The 15424-nt window shown below is 47.4% G+C and overlaps 1 protein-coding gene across 6 annotated transcripts in view; it reads left to right on the forward strand.

The window, feature by feature from the left end:
- The first annotated feature begins 1134 nt into the window (after positions 1-1134).
- The window catches only part of PRDM11 (PR/SET domain 11), a 48903-nt gene continuing 34613 nt past the window's right edge, over positions 1135-15424 (forward strand). Inside the window, exon 1 of one of the 6 annotated variants that reach the window (XM_059849297.1) lies at positions 1135-1308. The gene's annotated coding sequence lies outside the window, so the exon portion shown is untranslated. The other 5 variants (XM_059849299.1, XM_059849296.1, XM_059849301.1 and 2 more) reach the window with 5 other exon arrangements.

Consider the following 15424-nt stretch of genomic DNA (forward strand, 5'->3'; position numbering starts at 1 on the left):
GAAGGGGTAAAATGACACCGCGTGCTTTTCCTCTGAGGAAGAATCCTCTCCCCAGAGGTTAGAAATGGGGAACAAGAAGCAAACTACAGTTGCAGATCTGAGGACTGATGCTCATTTGAACTTCCAAATAATCATCTGTGCTACACTGGCTGCTTTTGCAAAGAGAGCTGAGTTGATTACCTTCCTTGTGTTTTACCAGGCAATTTAAATTAAGTGACACATCAAGACCTAACCCTGAAGTTCTGCCACCCCACAATGCTCAGTGAGAGCAGTGGAAGCAGCTCCAGGATGGCAGAAGCAGGCCTGTATTTTGCTTGGGCTATACACTTTTTTACTTTTTGTCCTCAGTTTTTCTCTTTACACCAACTTTGTATAGTAGACACTTCAGAGTGGAGAGTATCAAGAGAGAATTTATTTCTCAGGACTGCAGAAAACGGTGTTTCTCGGGGCTACAGAAAATGGGAAGTAGTTCCAAGAATCCAATCGGCCACATTGTCACCACAGCCCTGTTTGCATACAAGTCCATTGTCAACTGAAGGAACTGGAAAATTATGGCTATTTATCCATTCCTCTCTTTACCCCCCGTTGTGCCTCTTTTGGCAAAGCAGCTGAAGAGTTTGCATTGTTTCAAATTTAATGCTTGCAGATGGTTTTTATTTAGAATTTGTTTTATTGGTGAGACATGCTTCCTCTGTTTATTAAATTGTGCCTACTTTTTGTCATCCGTCATGTTGTCCGCAATTTCAGCGCAGAGCTCGAGGGTAGGGTTTGTTGTTACTGTTGGGTGGGTTACATTTTGGGGGGGTAATCTGAAATACGATCGAGCTCCGAGCGCCGGGGAAACGGCGGGTCTTCTCATTCACTTTTCCCGCGGAAGAGCATGCGGCTCCCACCGGGCGGGCAGGGGCGCGGGGTGCTGCCGGGGGAACGGGCGCCCGCCCCGGGGCAACTCCGCCTCCGGCCCCGGCCGGCGGGGGAGCCCCGGGGCACGGCCGCGGGCGGGGGTCACGTCTGGCGGCCGTGCCCCAGAGGCGGGCGGCCCCGAGGGCGCGGGCGGGCGGCCGGGTCCCGCTCCGCGGGGCGCCGCGGCGGCTGCCGGGCGGCGGCAGGTGGTGGCCGCGGCAGCGCCCGGGGGTAGCCCGGCGGCTCCGCCGGGACGGGCCCCCTCGGTCGGCGGCTCCCCCCGCGCGGTGCCCGCGAGCCGTTCGGGCGGGTTTTGTTCTCCAGAGCCCCCCCGAGGCCCCCGGCCGGCCGCGGGCGCTGATCGCCGGCGGCTCCGCGCGGAACTCGCAGGCTCCGGAGCAGGAGGTGGGAACCGCGGGCGGTTTGGGCTTGCTCGGCTGCTTCTGCGTTTGTTTTTTGATGTTTCCACCCTCCCCAGCTGTATGCGGCTTTTGGGATTTGTTTTTTGTTATTTTTTCCCCTCCTCGTTTCCCACCGCGGGTATTTGGAAGGAAAGCGGGAATGCCGCGGCCCCAGGATAGGCTCGCCGGGCCGGGCCGGGCCGAGCCGGGCGGGCCGGCGGCGCCTCCCCCCGGTTCGGGGGGTCCCCGGGCTCGGCCCCCGAACGCCCCTCTCTTCCGTTCTCCATGTCATTTCCTGTGCTAATAAGATGGTGGTCACGGCCGGGAGGGAGGGAGCCGCCGCTGCCGCCTCCGCCGAGCCCGGCCCGGCCCCGGGACCCGTCCTCGCCTGGGACTAGCCAGCGGGGCCGGCGGGGTGGGAGGGCGCAGCCAGCCGGGCTCCCCCCGCCCCTCCCGGGCGGAGCGGGTCCCCCGACGCCGAGGCGGGCTCCCCGCGCCCGCAGTGCCGAGGTGAGTCAGCCTCGCTGGTAGCCAAGGTGGCCACGAAAATGGCTGCGGAGCGCGGGGGGGAAACCCGTCCCAGCCCGGGGGGGAGGTCCGGCCGAGAGGTGCCCGCAGCGGGTGGGGCGGCTGCGAAGACCCGCGGGCAGAGGTATCTCCCCCCCCCTTCCCCGCCCGCCCTGCTTTTCCCCCTCGGGGCGGGCTGCGCGGGGCCCGGCCCGTCCCCGCCGCTCCCGCCGCGCCGCTCCCGCCCGCGCCGCGACTGCGCCCGCCCGGCCCCCCCGCCCCGCCCGCGGCCGCCAGCGGGGCCGGCGACTGACGCGGCCGGCGGCCAATGGGCGGCGGGGGCGGGCGGGCGCGCGCCACATTGGAACGCGGGGGCGGGGCGGCGCGGGGCGCTCCCGGGCGGCGGCGGGCCCGGGACACGGACACCCACCCGCGGGACACGGGCATCCTTCATGTGGCATCGCTCGCGCCCGGTGCACAGAGCCCGGGCAGAGCTGCCCTTCAGCCGCTCAACCGGGTTGCTCTCTTGACTCGCGCAGAAAAACTCCAGATGCACCTTCTTGGGCCTTCTTCCCTCTGTGGGTTTGGGGTTTTTTTTAAGTTACAGAATTTCTCAAGTTTCTTCGCAAATGGTGCTATATCGCTTATACTTCTGAGGAAAATGGAAGATGCCTCCAGACTCCCCTTTTCAGATCCCTAAAAAAAGAAAAAAAAAAGCTGGCCTGTGGGCAAAACTGTTGGCTCACTGTTGCTTCCTCTTTTTCCTGTGATTAATGCCTCTCATTAGTGGGAGGAGAACTGGCAGAACCAGCTTAAAAAAACACCAGCCTAACTGTAAGATAGGATTGTTTTCCTGCACTGCAGGTGTGTGCAGCGGTTTGTTGAGCAGCAAAGGAGCCCCAGCCCAAAATATCCAGCAGCCCCTTGGATCCGGTCCTGCCAGCAAGGTTTAACTCCCTGTGAGACTGGTGGAGCACAAGCTCGCTGCCTGGGTCGGGCTTCACAGCCCCTAAATTGCCATTTGTCTAATGACTGAGATTATAAGCAGTGAAAGTGGAAAGGAAAATGAGTCTCCTGACTTTCTAATGAATTGTGTATATACTGCTTTTGCTTTTCAAGTGCAAGCTGCAGTCAGAAACAAAAGTATTGAGATGATGGGTGTTTGCTTTTTGCAAGGCGATCTTTTGGACCAAAGGTGCTCCTGCTCTAGGAGGAATAATTTAGCACTGATCGCCGGCGGCTCAGTGGTGTGGAGCTCTTGAAATACATGCAGCCTGCAAAGAGCTCAAATGTTGGCTTGGCCAAGGACTGTGTTAGCAAAGGAGGGGTTGGCTGCTGGAACCACTCACCAGGGAGGATTTGAGGTAGCCATGGGAGATACCAAACTTTGGCTCTTGGCTGAATGCTGAATTGACTGATCTTGCTGCGGCATGGAGTAGCAGAACCAGGGCAAGTTGTTTTTCTCTCCTGCCCAGGAGTCATGTCAAAGACTGCTGCTCCTTCCAGCTGTTTGTGAAGCATGAAGGAGGTCCTTAGGCTCCTGACTCTGTGCTGGCTTTGGTGCAGAGCTCTCTGGTTTTGGGATACTGGCCTGTTGTTCCTCTAGCATCTTTGTGGGCCATGCATGAAGCATGGTGCTTTCTGGTGCAGTTTGTGGGGGATTCTTATTGTGAGCCTTATTGCTCACTGATGGCAATTACTTGCACTTTTTAACAAGTGAAGGGGAGGAGTATTGTGAGGATAGTACCTGATTTTAAATAAAGAAAGGCAAAAGCAAGGACTTATTTAAAACTTGGTATTTTATGAACTGATGCAAGGTCCATTTTTCTGGGATGGGCTGGGAGCAGCTTGTTGCTCGTATTCCTTGCTGGAAAGTGATGAAATTGCTTGAAATTGGTAGGAGCAGTGTAAAGGTTGTGAACACTGCAGGAGGAGCCTGAAGCAGGAGGGTTCCTACACTGCAACAGGCTGGCTTTGTGATCAGGGGTATACAGGCATTGTGGGGAGTGGAAGTTGCCACGCTGAGTCAGGAATCAGTGTCTGTTATCAATGAGAAATACAACGAGCCTAGGCAAGAGAGGTCTTTGGTCTTTTTATAGAGAGTACCACGTACACTTTATCCTTCTGTGGTTTTTTTTTAATATTCTTTTTTCTTTTTGTAAATTCTTTCTCATGCTGGTTAATTCCCAAGTGGAGTTGTGGGGTTTTTATGGGGTTTTAAGTTTTTTTTTTTCCCCATGTCCATTTATGCAAGCAAAGTGTATGCTTTTACCTAACTCTTTATTCTTAAAGTTGATGTTAGTAGGGCCTGTCCCTTGGTGCTACTAAACCATTCCCAGAGCTCTTAAAATGCCGCCTAATATTTGTGACATTTTGCGGTAGCATATTTAAAATCATTACTGCCAATCTGGTAGTGTTACATGGGTGTAAAAATTTGCATGGAGAAACTAAATGTACTCCCCAAAGACAAAATGGTTTGGGTTTGTTTTTTTGTTTGATAACCAAATAGTAATGCTATAGGTTAACTTGGGGACCTTCAGAACAAAGAAATAAGCTGCTAAAACTTGATGTGAAGACTGAACCAGTGAAAAGTAATGACTGTTGTTTCCAGTGGAGTGAATGCAGGTGGGAACTTCTCATGCCTCCTCTGCACTGGGAATATGTGTACCTGAGATCTGTGGTTTTCCTAAGTAAAGCAAAAACAAGCAAATACCACTTTTATTCTTCAGTTTGCATTGCAGCTTTCTGGCATTTTAAGAAATCTGGAGTCAGCTGGATACACATCAGGGTTTGCTTGATTTATCTTCTTGCATAAGTGCTGCGTTGTCTGATCTGCTCTCTCACCTGAGCACAGACCCTTCAGACCCCAGGGCTGGGAGCTGCTTGAGGCACAGGCATAGCCAGTGAAGGGGAGTCAGCACGTGCAATATCCACTGGCACTGAGCAAGTGGCAGAATTCCTGCTGGTCTGCAGCTGGGCAGCCCTGCTGTGGATGCTGGCTTTGCTGCTTCACGTTTCACCCCTTGTCATGCTCGTGGCATTTCTCATTGTGAGTGCGACTGTACAGCGCTCCTGCCTGAGGCTCGCTCCTAGCGGGTGAAGGTTCTTGGACCGGAGCTCTTGTGCAGCTGCAGACAGTTTTAGTGCCTCCTCTTGCACTGATGCCTCTGCAGTAGTGGAGTAAAGAAAGCTTTAATTTCACAGGGTTTTCTGTTCTCCCTATGACCTCTTCTCTGCTACCAAAAGTGTTTTTAAATAAAGTCTCTAGAGAAATGTTTCTCTAAAGCTACATAGTAAAATGTGGCTTTTCAGGAATTCCTGCTAGTTAAACTTGTCTGTGCAAGTGGATTCCAGTAGCAAGTCCAACCACTCTAAGAAAAGCAGAGGAAAAGGTGAGAGGTTCATACAGTCCTGTATGGCATCTTTGGAAAGAAGATGAGGGGAAAGAGCTTTTGGAAAGGGAAGAATTTTGCAGGTGCAGGAGGCCAAAGAGCAATGGAAAACAGAGCAATCCTGTGGCATATTTGAAAGGTAGAGGCAGTCAAGGTGGATGGAGAAGAAACCAGGTGAAGTGGGCAACACAAGTATCCCATGCTGGAAAAGTTTTTCTTTTTAATGCCCACCACATGAGGGACGGTACTGGGAGAATTGAGGATGGAAAGACTGGGAGAATTGAGAGTAAAAAAGCAGAGATGAAGGGGAACATTTTGACTTGGCAACTAGAATGACGTTTTCCATGTGGTTTTTTAGATGTCTGGTCACTGTCCTCTGCACCTAGGCTTTGAAGTTCAGCTAAAATTGAAGGTGGTACTAGCCCAGGCATTTCTCCAACTTCCATCCCGAGCTCTTCACATAAGTGCAAGAACATATGTTTTTGCAGAGACAGTCGACCAATTCAAAATATTGACACTTAAGGCTTTGCTGTTGTGTTTCTTGGTCACGGCTCCATTTTTGGGGACGGGATAATTGTATCCTTCAGAGCTGTTGCTGAAAGGGCACTTCTCTCTGCAAGGCTGGGAGGCAGTACTTGGGTTCAGAACAGTTCCTCTGCTGTCAGACGGTAAAAGCATTATAGATATAAGTTAAGGTTTAAGCTGCAGAAACTGGCAGCCTCCAGCAGTCAATCAGTAATGTGTACTGCAGAACTGTTCCAATGTTTCAATGCAGTCCCTCACTCATGGACAGCCATCAGTAAGGGGCCCATCAGAAGGGTCTGTCATAAGCCAAGTTGTCCAGTTTGTGCGTGCTCGGATAAATGGCTTCCTTTCTCTAGCCCCTTTCTTCTCCCTTCCTCAAGCTTTGGCTTTTCAGCAAGGCTGGTTTTCCTTTGCCTGTAGTGACTTGTCTCAGAGGAGGGGCTGCTGTTCTAAAGCCTTGGCATCAAGCCCTACTGGGGCTGCCACTCCCAGCACTTGCCTTGGTGCCTGTGCTGCTGTCAGCTGGGGCTGGTTTCTGCCTGTGGAAACCTGGCTAGAGGTAGTGGGGGAGATGTATAAGGACAGAGTGATAAAAGTTCATGGGAGGTGATGTGGGGGATTAACACAAGGAGCAGCTCTAGGGTTGCTGTAATTAGCTTCCCTGAGAGCCAGCAGTGCTCCTGCCTTGCGCAGTGGGAGCTGAGGCACTGAGCATCCTGTGCTGGTCCCCCAGCCAGCTCATCTCTGTGGGCTGCAGGGCATTGGTTCCAGGCTCCTGGCTATGGATCAGGGCATCTAGGACACACAACTCCAGTGGTTCTCCACTAACACCCTTTCAGAGTGTTTCAGAGTGTTGAAGGCTGCTAATTGGAGCTGGTATTGGTCAGGGCCATCAGTCATTTGCAGGCTGATAATCAATATGAAATATTTTCTGTGCTTTCCTCTTTTAGTCTAGTGAAGCTTTATTTTGAAAATGTATCATATAAACTGCATCATAATATTCTGGGTGGAGTTAAATGTGGACCTTCAACTGCAGACTCAAAACTAAGTATTCACAGCATCTTCCTTGAAAGATGTCTGAAGTTTGAGCCAGTATGTTCTTCTTTACACCCTTCATTTGTGTAAACCTTGATTTCCTCATGTCTATGTATATCAAGGGGATTTGCTGTTGTTTGGGTTTTTTAATTTCTTTTTTTCTGATGCTGCTGGAGTACTTCATGTGGTCTGCTCTTTCTTTGACTTGGAGACTCCTTGCTTGGAAATGCTAATAAGAATGCTAAATACACCACAATTTGCAGAGTACAGTCCTCTTATCAATTCAGGGGAAATTAATGAAAACACTTGGAAACTGACTGAGGAAAAAATCCATATTAATGACACAGAAGCATACTTTTATGAGCAATAAAATATGTTCTATAGTTGTCATGTTTCACACCTAGGCTTGCTGATTATTTTTTCCGAGATCAAATTAGTTCAATCAGCTTTTGAAGACTAGAAGCTTTTAAATTACTAATTTTCTCTTCCCTTTGTGATTGTAAAGACAACATTATTATGTATGGTGTGTTTGTTAGTTGCTTTTTTCCTTGAAAATTCTACCTCAGATCACCACCGGGGCCGGCCATTATGTGTAGAGGTGCCTGACCCTCAGCGCCAAGTCCCACCAGCTAATGCTGCATTGCTATTGCAAAGGTGGTAGCTCCAGAACAGCAGATCCACTTATTGCATCTCCTGGATGTGCTGAGACAGATGCTAATGTGTCCTCTCTAGTTGTAACAGAGTTGAGTTAACTGGTGATTGGCTGGGTGTTTTTTTAACCAGGTCTCATTACTAGTCAGGTGTTGAGATGTTGCTTTTGAATTCTTCCAGCATAGTTGGTGAATGTTTGTAGTCCCTTAGGGACTTGCACACATGAAGTCATTCTGATGTGCTCCCTCTGATTTTTGAACTGGAATTGAATGAGTTCTTTCCATGCTTCTGCTAATCAGTGTTTTAAAAATGTCCATAGTGTAAAGGACTAGGTATTTCTGTGTAACCCAGTACCTTTATGTAGAAGATTGCACATATAGACCAGAAGTGCTTGGCCCCTGCTGGAAATGTTTTTCTAGTTAGCTGTGTTAGGATATACAGGGTCTGAACACCCCTCTCTCTGTATGGAAGGGAATGTGCAGATCAAATTGTGGTGGTGGTGAATTCAGCACACGGATATCTGGTTTCTTGGCAGATCTGACACTGGGAGTGTCTGGACTGCTGCCTGCCCCAAGGAAAAGGGGGTCGGTGTGACCCCTGCTCAACCACTACTCATCCAAGCCATGTAACATGAGTCCCTAACCTGTAGACAGATTTACCAGCTCTGAATAATGTCTGTTGTGCTGTGAGATCCTATCTTCCTAATGGCCTGCAAGAGGGTACAAATGAGGAGAAATAAATACTGCTCTTGCTTTTGCTTCCTCTGCATTTTGTGGAACACTTGATGTGTTCTCATTTTGCCTGCTGTGTTTGTTAGTGCTTTTAAAGGACTGAGCTAGTTGGTCAGAATTTTGGGAACAGGTGAAAGTAAGATCTGCTCCTACCTTCTCATTTTCTCCCACATACTCTTTCCCTATTTGCTGAACAAGTAAAAAGAAAGGAGCTGCCTGTTGTGTCCTGAAGTCCAAATAGAGTGAAACCACTGTAACAAGCATAGAGGAACTGTCCTGTAACATCCTTCTGCAGAAACAGGCACCAACTAGATAAATGGTGCCAAAGCAGGACTTTACCTTTATTTTACATCTGTACTCATGGGTCCCAATGGAATGGGGATCCCCCTGCACCAGAAACTACCTGCCTAGAGGTATTGGTGCTCCAGAGGCTTTACAGTTTTACCTTTGATTCCTGAAGCCTTTGAGTTGGCTGGTGGGAGCGGGCATTTTCAATAATCAGGTGCCTCCTGGAAGTCCAGAGGTCTCTTGCAGGAGTGGAAGTTTCTCATCAGCCTTTGGGGTAAAAAGCTTTGGGTTGTGATTTGTAAGAATATGCTCGAGAAACTTTCTGTCATGTGACTGTATCAGGAGTGAAATCGTGTTTCGTGATTCCTGACAGAATTTAGCAGCAGTCTTATAAAAAAATCACTGGTGTATGTAAAGGCAGACCAGCACTTGGTTGTTGCTGTAGAGTGAGTTCTTGGTTTTGTGCAGGAAAAAGGAACTCTGGCAAAATGTGCTGAATTTTCTGAGTTGTTGGGGCAGTTTGATTTTAGTGGATAGCTTGGCCATGGCTCAGAGACGTGTGTGCAAGCCTGTCCATCCATTTGGTCTTCTGACACCACTAAACATTCACCAGTGGAAGAAAAAGCATACTGCAGGTAATCTTTCTTTTCAAAAGAAAGGAAAAGCTGGAACGTCTTCAAAAGTGTTGAGTGAAAGGCTGTCTTGTTAGAAGATGGATGTGCTTTCAGATGGGCTAATTTTGACACTAAGGAAATATATGTAGAGCTGATTGCTGGCCAGGTGCCAGTGACTGAAGGGCACCAGAGGCTGAAATGCCAGGTAGTGCTGGCACTTCAGCCTATTACGGTTGGGTTGCATGAATTATCCCTCTGCCTTCCAGCTAATTTTATCCTGTTGATTTTTCATGAATCATTTCCCATCTCTGTGGGTTAGAAATTAAAGTGGAAGTTTGCTAGCCAGAATAGCCACATAGAAACTAATGTCTGGGGTTTGTTTCCTGCCAACCCCCACACCTTCCCTTCCCTTTCCCTTTTTACCTCCATCGTTGAAATACGTAAATCACTAGTGTTGCTCATCTACAAAAAATTTTAGGCTGACCAGCCTGCACAGGTGCAGGGGTCTTCTGGGTGCATGTGACCTCCCTGTGGCCCTGTGGGCAATGGGGTGGCAGGCAGATGCTCAGTGCTATGTGGCAGGGTCCCAGGTGCACTGTGATGCTGGCAGGACCTGACCAGGACATTTTGAGTTTCCTACATGTGCTTTATAAAACATTAAAGACTCTCGAGTGTCTTTTCCCTCTCCCAACACGGCAGAAGAGCAGGAGTGTGACAGTGGCCTGCCTACCAAACACTTCCTCTCTCCAGCTTTTTTGTCTGTCCATGAATGAGAGTAAAAAGTTGTTTGGGCAGTAAATTCCCATCTCTGCTTCCCTTTGTTGAATTGTGTCCCCTTGGGGCTAACAGCTAGGCCAGCAGCAAGGGAAGGATAAGTTCATTGTTCAGAAGTTGAGTGCTACAAGTCAGGATCCAAGGACCCACATGGGAGTTGTGTAGCATGGGGTCCTGTCAGTGAGCAGTTTTGCTGGCAGCTGTGCTAAGGAAAAAAGCACATTTCCTTGAAATATAGTGAGCACTAGACGAGTGAGAGGAGGTCTCTTCCTTGCTCATGTTCACTTTTAACCAGTCTTGGTGGATTGCAGCAAATGCAGGAGACTGGATGAGTGATTGTGTTGGCACAGTTTTGAAAATTGCCAAGTGGATGGCCCAGGAAAATAAAAGCTGAGTAGCATGACACCAATCCTGGATAAATATAAAGTTATTCATGCCTGAAAATTGGTGTCATGGAAAGTGTTCTGTACTTCTTAAAAAGATTTGATTTTCTTCTTGGAGAAGTTTGCTGTTGGTTTAAAGAGGCATCTCTTGATGTGATATATAATTACATATGAAAAGCAGTTAAATCAGTGTGTGAGAACCCTATTAATATCCAATTGCAGAGAATATCAATGAAATATATGTGGCTTAGGAATTGAAGGTAGTGACTGATAGAGAACGAGCATCCAATAAATAAGCTGAAGTGGCAGTATGAACAGTAAGGAGGATGAAGAATACTCTAAGCTGAAGGACAGTCTAGCACACTAATAAATCAACTGTTTGAGAATTGACTTTAAGATGAACGTATAAAATATCTTCTCAACATCAAAAGATCACGGTTCTGGCAGTGCCACCTTAGATGTGGGGAGCAAATAATCCAGCTATTTTAAGCTAGACCTTGATCATTTTACAGAAGAGTCTGCAACATGATATGTGGAGGCTGTGTTTTCAAAGAAGTAGACGATGACCCTCCTCTTCAGTTGAGGGGAAGGGAGAAGCCGGTTCTGCCTGACACTTACTCAGTGATGCAGAAGACATGACTCATCACTGGCAAACTGGGTAGATGAAACATGTTTGGTGAATTGTAGCTGTTGATAGGGGCAGGTCAGTGTAATGCGGTTTGTTTGGTAAATGAGGTTATTGAAACCAAATAATTTTCACACAGACAGGTGGAGATTTATGAACCTGGGAAGGCATGTCCTGAACGTGATCTGTGAAGGGAGGCTGTGTCCTGAGCAGTCCCATGTGAGAACATGGTCAGAATGGGCAGGCGGCCCTGGGGAGCTTTCTGTGCCAGGTCCTAGCAGGAAAAGAGAGTCATGATTTTGGACACAAGCAGGCTGGTAAGGAATCAGGGTGAGGAGGTAGTCTTACATCTGTAAACTTTATATTTACTTCAGAATCAGTCTTACATCAGTGTGGCTTTCTAGTGCCAGCATCTTGAAGTAATACAGAGAAAATTGGAAGAGTTTCACAGAGAAATGATACAAATTGTTGGAAAGCTAAGAAGATACTCATGGGTACATATCCAGGGCTCTGCTATGTATGTGGTTTTATTCAGTGCTTATCACAATTGCTATCCAAACACCTTTCAGTAGTGCCTTAAGGAAGAAGGCTTACAGCTGCCACTTAGTTGTACTCTTACTCTGTCCTTAGGGAGAAAAATGGTAAAATAACATCTAGTTTTAGAACTGGGGCTTTGTGTCTGTTTGTTTTAACTTTATAAATGTAGGTATATATTTATGTTGAAGCCAGAAGCAAAGAAGTGCAACTGGAGGTTCTGACCAAAGATGGTGAGGTTTATTACAGCCATTAACCTGGGAAGCAATTCTTTCCAGTTGCTCAAAGCGGTATCCCAGCATGCTGGGTATTTCACCCTTTCCCATCAGGTTCCAGGGCCCTTTGAAAGAACTGTTGCCTGATGCCCAGAACTAGAAAGAATCACATATGACTTGTCTGTGACGAGGATTAACAACTGAGATAAACTCATGAAATGTTGGCTTCTCTTCCTCTTGCTAGGCTCAGATGGAGATTTTGTCCTTTTTGTAGGCTAAAAGGAAAGGAGTGGGACATAAGGGGTGTCAGTCAGATTGTCCTAATTCTCATTTCTACCCTAAAACTGTGAATCTGTGAGATCAATGCAGGGAGCTGAGTACAGAAAAAATGAGAAGTTTCCATGAATTTTTAAAAATGCAAGTCACTTATGTATTCTTTCAGCTGCAGTAAGTACCTGCCTTGGTTCTGTGGCGTGTTGCACTGTTTCAGAGGCTTTTAGGCTGCATGGGGGCTTTACATTGTCGGCATCCTGCTTATTTGAGTCCTTATTCAACACTTAACACGGAGAAGTTGCATCAAGTACTACCTGCTTTGCATAGGCTGCACTGATCCATGACAGTGCATGGACCAGCACATGGATCCTTTTCCTACTCTCTCTGAGATCAACAAAGGGCAAATGCTCTGAGACCACAACACAGAATTTTGTGACAAATCTTGTAAAGTTATCAGTATGTTCCATCTTCACTAGAAGCCATCATAAAGCAAACTTAAGATTGGTTCAGGGGTTATTTCAGAGGTTTTCTGTCTTCTTCCCCCTCTGAAACGTGTCTGTCATGAAGCAGGTCATGGAGGGTTTTGATAATATGTTTTGCCAATGAACCATGTAAGAGTGACAGTGTGAACTCATCTCACATCCATTTAAGACTACAGGAGGAGTTCCAGGTTGGCAAACCAGAATTTCCCTATTCCCAACTTATCTGTAGTAAGGATGGCAGTGGGAATTTGGTGTTGTGGCACCCCATCCTGTTTGTCGTGTCAGTTGCTGGTCTTGGGCAAGTTAAAACCAATGGAAACTCTCAGCCCTCCCTGCTGTAAAACAGGTTTAAGTTTTGTTGTTTTGAAGCTTACTCTCCAAGCTTCTTCAGAAAGCTGCAGAAAAACTGGTGGTGGTTCCAGGTATCTTCCTTGTAGTCCTGACCTTCTTCAAGTGTTTTCAGAATTTGAAACTCAAAGAAAATATTTCATACTCCTGGTGAATTTATGGCTTCTGAGTGTAGTGGAGTAATTGACAATGAGTTAAACAAGTCCTGGTCACAGGCCATGGCTGCTCAAATCCTACCTCAGGCGTGACCTATAATTTTCACAAATTAAGTTTGAATTTGTGACTGCTTCAGCTTGTTGCCAGGTGTGCTGGCTGCATTCAGCCTTGCTCTGTGGCTGTCAGAGAAGAGTCTCGGCCTTGCAGCAGGCTTGGAGACAAGTCATATGGTATTGCCCTGCTGCCACCAGCCTTTGCCATGCTGGGACACTGCTCCGCTGCACCCCTAGGCGGAGGACAGCCTCACCCACAAAAACATTGTACTTTTGTGGGGAAAGTGCTGTGGCAACCATCTAGGCAAAACCAATTTTCCCAGTGGAGCATTGGCTAATATCTGTCTGTGGACAGTGGTCATCCTCTGAGCAAGCTGATTCTTCCTCTTACTTGGTGAGATCTTTGATCTGTCAGAATTTGTGCTGGCTGTAAGCATGAACTGCATAGCCAGCTGGTACTTCATAAAGTGACCTGAAATGGTTGGCATGGCCAAGGACCTTGGTAAGGGCATTCACCCCCAGGAGAATGGTGAGCCTGGGTCATCCATGGCTGTATGACAGCCATGGATGGCTGTATGGGGGCAGCTCAGAGCCTTGAATGCTGTGCTTTATTCCCTGTTCTCAGCTTGTCAGTAGCTGACTGTTATGGATTACTATTTCTGGTAATAATATGCAACTGTAGAAAAAGCATACAAACTCATGTCCATCTTTCACCATGGGCCTGCACTTTAAAATGTGGTACAAACTATGCAAGATCTGCCTTAAAAGAAGAGGGAGTGACCTCCAGAAGGTCAGCAGTGAGAAGCTGAGTGAAGGAGCTGTTTGCTGAGGAGGGGATGGATTCCTATATGGCTGTTTCACATGAAAGAATGTCACAGTCTGGGAAACCTGCCAGTAAAATGTAAAATTAAAGCTCTGTTTTGGAGGCTGATCCATGCAGATAAGAGCCTGTGACTGTTAACTAATAACTATGAGAGTGGCAGTGATAAAGGCAGCATACTTGAGGACAGGAATTCACAGGTTTGTTCATGCTTAACCCCATTTGGAGGTTTTTTCCTGTATTGGAGATTAATAGCTCAGCTGTTCTTGTGTTTTCTACTTCCCTGATTTTGAGCAATACGGCAGAGCCACTAGAGATCTTAACGTGTGTCATGCAGAAACGTGACAGGTCCTTGCCTGCTTTGTAAAGAAAACAGGAGGGGTTATGTGGCACTGCCTGTGAACCCAGGGATGCCTCTTGGGATTTGTAGCAGTCACTCTGGTATCCTGGCTTTGCCAAGGACCACCATGCACAGCTGCCTTTGCTGGCCAAAGCACTTGATGTTGTGTGCAGACGGCGCCTGGGTCATCACAGCATCCCTCTCACCAGGGATTGGCCTTGCTGACATGCTGCTAGGACATGGCAGTAGGCTGTGTGCCCACTGAACATTGGGCAGGCTAAATGTCCTGGTAGGCACAGGGACATGCACTGGTGAGGCCAGGTACGCCCTGGGAATACCCTCAGCAGTAACCAGGGAGCCTGCTGTGCTTATGCTTACACGGTGCTTTTCCACATCGCCTGAAATCTTCAGAGGCTCTTCATATTTAGCTGCTAGAACAAACACAGTTACAAAAATGCCAAGAAAACCCCACAACAATGAAGTGGAGGGAGTGAAAACTGCAGAATGTGAACTAGACCATTACAGCTGTAGAAAGCTAAAGGGGGTGGAGGAATGGCAAGAAAGAGAAACTAATGAGCAGTGAAATTACAAAAAATTAAACACTACTTTGAATACATCAGAAGCTAAGAGTCCTAAAAGCATGGTCATCTACTGAGGCCTGGAACTGGAGAAATGTCATATGTTTTTTTCCTGGAAGAAAAGCTAGAAGACGGTACCAGTTACAGCAGCAGTGTTATGCTCTGTGTTGTAGCAGTAGCTTGGGAAATTAGCAAATAGCAGCTACTACAAGCAGTACATTTTAAAGTTTGCTAATCTGGTTTACTTGTGTCCAGGGATTTTAAAAGGCCTGGCTGAGCAGTGCTCTCTGAGCCATAAATGCTAATTTAAAAATAATTGAAGAAAAAAAAATAAAAGCATGTATAATGAGTTAGACTTAAAAAAATGTTGTCTGTTACTCATAAGCGAGTAGGCCAATGTCAAGTTTAACTGGGCAAATTAAACTAGGCTACCTGCAGTCTGATGTTTGCTTCCAGTAAAATAACATAGCAGCTGATATGGATCAGATTGGTCATGATTTTAGGGGGTATTAATTGTAATAGTCAGTCTGTACAGGTTTTTTAAAATCATTCTTTTCTAACATAATATGATTTTCTGGTTTGCTGTAATTTCTAAAGATAAAACTGTTGGTAAGTCTAGCATGTTTAGTGTTGCACTGAAATTGCGCAACAAGTCATGGCAATAAATAGGTGGGATGATTCATTGTGTCACACACACACTGTTGGAGTGAGTCCAGAGGAGGGAGGGCCATGAAGATGATCAGAGGGCTAGGGCACCTCTCTGGCGAAGACAAGCTGAGAGACTTGAGATTGTTCA

This window comes from Haemorhous mexicanus, chromosome 6, assembly GCF_027477595.1.
Source record: "Haemorhous mexicanus isolate bHaeMex1 chromosome 6, bHaeMex1.pri, whole genome shotgun sequence".
NCBI classification, from domain to species: domain Eukaryota; kingdom Metazoa; phylum Chordata; class Aves; order Passeriformes; family Fringillidae; genus Haemorhous; species Haemorhous mexicanus.